The sequence below is a fragment of the Triticum aestivum genome, chromosome 3D (genome assembly GCF_018294505.1).
Source record: "Triticum aestivum cultivar Chinese Spring chromosome 3D, IWGSC CS RefSeq v2.1, whole genome shotgun sequence".
NCBI lineage: Eukaryota > Viridiplantae > Streptophyta > Magnoliopsida > Poales > Poaceae > Triticum > Triticum aestivum.
Genome location: NC_057802.1, coordinates 487838083 through 487844696, shown reverse-complemented (window position 1 = coordinate 487844696; position 6614 = coordinate 487838083).

Below are 6614 nucleotides of genomic sequence, written 5' to 3'. Positions count from 1 at the left end.
GGTGCACGTGGGCAGCGGCGGTTGCACGCGCGCGACCACGCTCGAGAAGCCGCGTTGCTTCCCGAAGCGCCGACAATTATTAGCCTCACCGCCCCTCACCGCTCCCTCTCCCCACTCTCCCCCACTCTCCCAACTCTCACCGGCAGCGGATCGGAGGAGAGCAAGAAGACCATCGGACTCCATCACCGGCGAGCGGATCATCACCTAGCCCGCGGCAATGGCGGTAAGCACTTTTTTGTTCGTCATGCACTACTTCTTCGCGTTCGATCCAGCGGTAGATTCGATCCACGGCGAAGAGGGGAATAGAGGTATATAAGCATGGCAGTTCATACTACTTCGTACTAATTCATACGAGTTCATACTAGTGAAGGAAATATGCCCTGGAGGCAATAATAAAGTTGTTATTTTATATTTCCTTATATCATGATAAACATTTATTATTCATGCTAGAATTGTATTAACTGGAAACTTGATACATGTGTGGATACATAGACAAAACAGCGTGTCCCTAGTAAGCCTCTACTAGAATAGCTCGTTAATCAAAGATGGTTAAGTTTCCTAACCATAGACATGTGTTATCATTTGATGAACGGGATCACATCATTAGGAGAATGATGTGATGGACAAGACCCATCCGTTAGCTTAGCATAATGTTCGTTAAGTTTTATTGCTATTGCTTTCTTCATGACTTATACATATTCCTTTGACTATGAGATTATGCAACTCCCGGATACCGGAGGAATACCTTGTGTGCTATCAAACGTCACAACGTAACTGGGTGATTATAAAGATGCTCTACAGGTATCTCCAAAGGTGTTTGTTGGGTTGGCATAGATCGAGATTAGGATTTGTCACTCCGAGTATCGGAGAGGTATCTCTGGGCCCTCTCGGTAATGCACATCATAATAAGCCTTGCAAGCAATGTGACTAATGAGTTTGTTGCGGGATGATGCATTACGGAATGAGTAAAGAGACTTGCCGGTAACAAGATTGAACTAGGTATGAAGATACCGATGATCGAATCTCGGGCAAGTAACATACTGATGACAAATGGAATAACATATGTTGTCATTACGATTTGACCGATAAAGATCTTCGTAGAATATGTGGGAGCCAATATGAGCATCCAGGTTCCATTATTGGTTATTGACCGGAGAGGTGTCTCGGTCATGTCTACATAGTTCTCGAACCCATAGGGTCCGCACGCTTAACGTTCGATGATGATTTGTTATTATATGAGTTATGTGATTTGGTGACCGAATGTTGTTCGGAGTCCCAGATGAGATCACAGACATGAAGAGGAGTCTCGAAATGGTCGAGAGGTAAAGATTGATATATAGGACGATGTTATTCAGACACCGGAAGTGTTCCGGGAAGCACCGAGTACTTATTGGGTCACCGGAAGGGGTTCCGGGCACCCCCGGCAAAAGATATGGGCCTTATGGGCCAAGAGGGGAAACACACCAGCCACAAAGGGGCTGGTGCGGCCCCCCATATGGGCTGGCCAAATTGGAGAAGGAAAGGGGAAGGAGGAAAGGAAAAAGGGAATGGGATTCCCCCTTCCACCTCTTCCCTTCCTATTCCGAATAGGAATAGGAAAGGGGGGAGGCCGAATTGGGAGGTGCCCAAGTAGGATTCCTCCTACTTGGGGCGCCCCCTTGGCTGCCTCTCCTCCCCTCCAACCTATATATATGAGGGGGGCACCGCTAGAACACACACCAACAATTGTTAGCCGTGTGCGCCCCCCTCCCCTCCACAGTTTACGCCTCCGGTCATATCTTCGTAGTGCTTAGGCGAAGCCCTACGCGGATCACTTCACCATCACCGTCACCACGCCGTCGTGTTGAAGGAACTCTCCCTCGACACTTTACTGGATAAAGAGTTCGAGGGACGTCATCGAGCTGAACGTGTGCAGAACTCGGAGGTGTCGTACGTTCGGTGCTTGATCGGTCGAAACGAGAAGAAGTTTGACTACATCAACCGCGTTGTGAAACGCTTCTGCTTTCGGTCTACGAGGGTACATGGACACACTCTCCCCCTCTTGTTGCTATGCATCTCCTAGATAGATCTTGCGTGGATGTAGGAATTTTTTTGAAATTGCATGCTACGTTTTCCAACAGTGGCATCCGAGCCAAGTCTATGCGTAGATGATATGCACGAGTAGAACACAAAGGGTTGTGGGTGGTTATCGTCATACTGCTTACCACCAATGTCTTATTTTGTTTCGGCGGTATTGTTGTATGAAGCGTCCCAGACCAACCTTACATGACCACGTTCATGAGACCGGTTCCACCGACAAACATGCAACTTGTTTTGCATAAAGGTGGCTGATGACCCACAAGTATAGGGGATCTATCGTAGTCCTTTTGATAAGTAAGATGTCGAACCCAACGAGGAGCAGAAGGAAATGACAAGCGGTTTTCAGTAAGGTATTCTCTGCAAGCACTGAAATTATCGGTAACAGATAGTTTTATGATAAGGTAATTCGTAACGGGTAACAAGTAACAAAAGTAAACAAGGTGCAGCAAGGTAGCCCAATCCTTTTTGTAGCAAAGGACAAGCCTAGACAAACTCTTATATAAAGGAAAGCGCTCCCGAGGACACATGGGAATTATCGTCAAGCTAGTTTTCATCATGCTCATATGATTCGCGTTCGTTACTTTGATAATTTTATATGTGGGTGGACTAGTGCTTGGGTACTGCCCTTCCTTTGACAAGCATCCCACTTAAGATTAACCCCTCTCGCAAGCATCCGCAACTACGAAAGAAGAATTAAGGTAAACCTAACCATAGCATGAAACATGTGGATCCAAATCAGCCCCTTACGAAGCAACGCATAAACTAGGGTTTAAGCTTCTGTCACTCTAGCAACCCATCATCTACTTATTACTTCACAATGCCTTCCCCTAGGCCCAAATAATGTTGAAGTGTCATGTAGTCGACGTTCACATAACACCACTAGAGGAAAGACAACATACATCTCATCAAAATATCGAACGAATACCAAATTCACATGACTACTTATAACAAGACTTCTCCCATGTCCTCAGGAACAAACGTAACTACTCACAAATCATATTCATGTTCATAATCAGAGGGTATTAATATGCATAAAGGATCTGAACATATAATCTTCCACCGAATAAACCAACTAGCATCAACTACAAGGAGTAATCAACACTACTAGCAACCCACAAGTACCAATCTGAGGTTTTGAGACAAAGATTGGATACAAGAGATGAACTAGGCTTTGAGAGGAGATGATGCTGGTGAAGATGTTGATGGAGATTGACCCCCTCCCGATGAGAGGATCGATGGTGACGTTTTCCCCCTCCCGGAGGGATGTTTCCCCGGCAGAACAGCTCCGCTGGAGCCCTAGATTGGTTCTGCCCAGGTTCCGCCTCGAAACGGCGGCGCTTCGTCCCGAAAGCTTCCTTCTGATTTTTTCGAGGGCGAAAGACACCTTATACCAGAAGATGGGCATCGGGGGGCTTCCAGGTGGCCCACGAGGCAGGGGGGCGCGCCCAGGGGGGTAGGGCGCGCCCTCCACCCTCGTGGACAGGGTGTGGCCCCCCTCTGGTGCTTCCTTCGCCCAATATTTTTAATATATTCCAAAACTGACTTTCGTGGAGTTTCAGGACTTTTGGAGTTGTGCAGAATAGGTCTCTAATATTTGCTCCTTTTCCAGCCCAGAATTCCAGCCGCCGGCATTCTCCCTCTTCATGTAAACCTTGTAAAATAAGAGAGAAAAGGCATAAGTATTGTGACATAATGTGTAATAACAGCCCATAATGCAATAAATATCGATATAAAAGCATGATGCAAAATGGACGTATCAACTCCCCCAAGCTTAGACCTCGCTTGTCCTCAAGCGGAAGCCGATATCGAAAAATATGTCCACATGTTTAGAGATAGAGGTGTCGATAAAATAAAATACGGACATGAGGGCATCATGATCATTCTTCAAACAACAACATATATATATTGTCATATGATTTCTTATGCTGAAGTAACAATCTATTCACAGTGTAAAGTATGAATCAGAAACTTCATTGAAAACTAACAAACTATAATCTCAGTCATTGAAGCAATTGCAATTTATCATAACATAGGAAAGAGTCAATATAAGAGCTTTTCTGCAAGTCCACATACTCAACTATCATTTAGTCTTTCACAATTGCTAACACTCACGCAATACTTATGGGTATGAAGTTTTAATCGGACACAGAGAAAGATAGGGGCTTATAATTTTGCCTCCCAACCTTTTACCTCAAGGGTAACGTCAACAATAATGCTTTATGAAAACTCACATCCAATTGGATATATATTCCAACACATAGTGCTTGCCAAAGGATAAAGTGTAAAAAGGAAAGGTGAAGATCACCATGACTCTTGTAAGGTATACGACAAAAATAAAAGATAGGCCCTTCGCAGAGGGAAGCAGAGGTTGTCATGTGCTTTGATGGTTGGATGCACAAAATCTTAATGTAAAAGAACATCACTTTATATTGCCACTTGTGATAGGGACCTTTATTATGCAGTCCGTCGCTTTTATTTCTTCCATATCACAAGCTCGTATAAAGCTTATTTTCTCCGCCATAATAGATCATACATATTTAGGGAGCAATTTTTATTGCTTGCAACAATGACAACTTACTTGAAGGATCTTACTCAATCCATAGGTAAATATGGTGGACTCTCATGGCAAAACTGGGTTTAAGGATATTTGGAAGCACAAGTAGTATCTCTACTTGGTGCAAAGAATTTGGCTAGCATGAGGGGGAAAGGCAAGCTCAACATGTTGGATGATCCATGACAATATAATTTATTTCGGATATGAGAAAACATAACCCATTACGTTGTCTTCCTTGTCCAACATCAACTTTTTAGCATGTCATATTTTAATGAGTGCTCACAATCATAGAAGATGTCCAAGATAGTATATTTATATGTGAGAACCTCTCTTTCTTTATTACTTCCTATTAATTGCAACGATGACCAAAACTATGTTTGTCAACTCTCAACAACCTTTATTCATCATACTCTTTGTATGTGAGGTCATTACTCTCCATAAGGTCAATATGATCTTTTTATTTCTTTTTATTCTTTCTTTTATTCCCTCAAGATCATAGCAAGATAGCAAAGCCCTCGACTCAAAACTAATCTTTATTCTCACGGACTCGATTACATAGAGGAATCATAAAGCAAAACTCAAAACTAGATCATACTAAAACTTTATTCTACTAGATCAAGATATTACCAAAAGGATCGAACTAAGAAAAATGGTAAAGATAGAAGTGTGATGGTGATACGATACCGGGGCACCTCCCCCAAGCTTGGCAGTTGCCAAGGGTAGTGCCCATACCCATGTGATTATGTCTCTTTCTTCAGGGGTGGTGATGATGGAGTGTCGCACATCGAGCGTAGGAGATCCTCCAACTTGCGGATAATGCCCTTGAGTGCGGTGATATGCTCTTGCAACAAAAGATTTTCATGTGTGAGATACTTATTTCGTATGCGAGCTAACTCAATCATCTTGAAAGCTTCAATCTCATTTGGGGTGAGATGATTATAGTAAGGTTGAGAGAAGCCTTCTTCTTCTACTGTCGGAACTTGCTCCCTCGCGACCTCCTTGATCTTGTAACCTTCCTTGGTTTCCCGGATTTCTTCCCGCTTCATCTCTATCTTCATTAGACAAGCATCGTCGCCCGCGTTGTTGGAGGAGGGGGACGACATGATGCCTGACCTTGAAAACTCTGGCAGAAAACAGCTAGGAACAAAAACAGGAGATATTTGCGTGATATGGTGGTCAAAACCTTCGGGAGATTATATAATGAATTTTTTACCGACCAAAAGATGTATCGTGTAAGAAAACGGAGTCCGGAGGGCACACGAGGTGTCCACGAGGCAGGGGGGCGCCCAGGGGGGTAGGGCGCGCCCTCCACCCTCGTGGATGCCTCGTGTCCTTCCCGGACTACTTCTTATTTTCCTATTTTCTTAAATATTCCAAAACGGAGAAAAATTGCTATTAGAACTGTTTTGGAGTTGGTTTACTTACCATACCACATACCTATTCCTTTTTGGAGTCTGAAACGTTCTGGAAAGTGTCCCTTATGTACTCCTCCGGGGTTACGGTTTTTCAACAACATTAGTTTCAACATTTATGGGATTACCTGAGATATAATGTTTGATTCTTTGACCGTTCACCACCTTTGGATTTGTACCTTCGAAGTTGTTGATTTTTATGGCACCGGAACGGTAGACCTCCTCGATAACATAAGGACCTTCCCATTTGGAGAGAAGTTTTCCTGCAAAATATCTTAAACGAGAGTTGTATAACAAAACATAATCACCTACATTAAACTCACGCTTTTGTATCCTTTTTCCATGCCATCTTTTAACTTTTTCTTTAAATAGTTTGGCATTCTCATATGCCTGGGTTCTCCACTCATCAAGTGAGCTAATGTCAAATAGTCTCTTCTCACCGGCAAGTTTGAAATCATAATTGAGCTCTTTAATGGCCCAATATACCTGATGTTCTAGTTCGAGAGGTAAGTGACATGCTTTTCCATAAACCATTTTACACGGAGACATACCCATAGGATTTTTATATG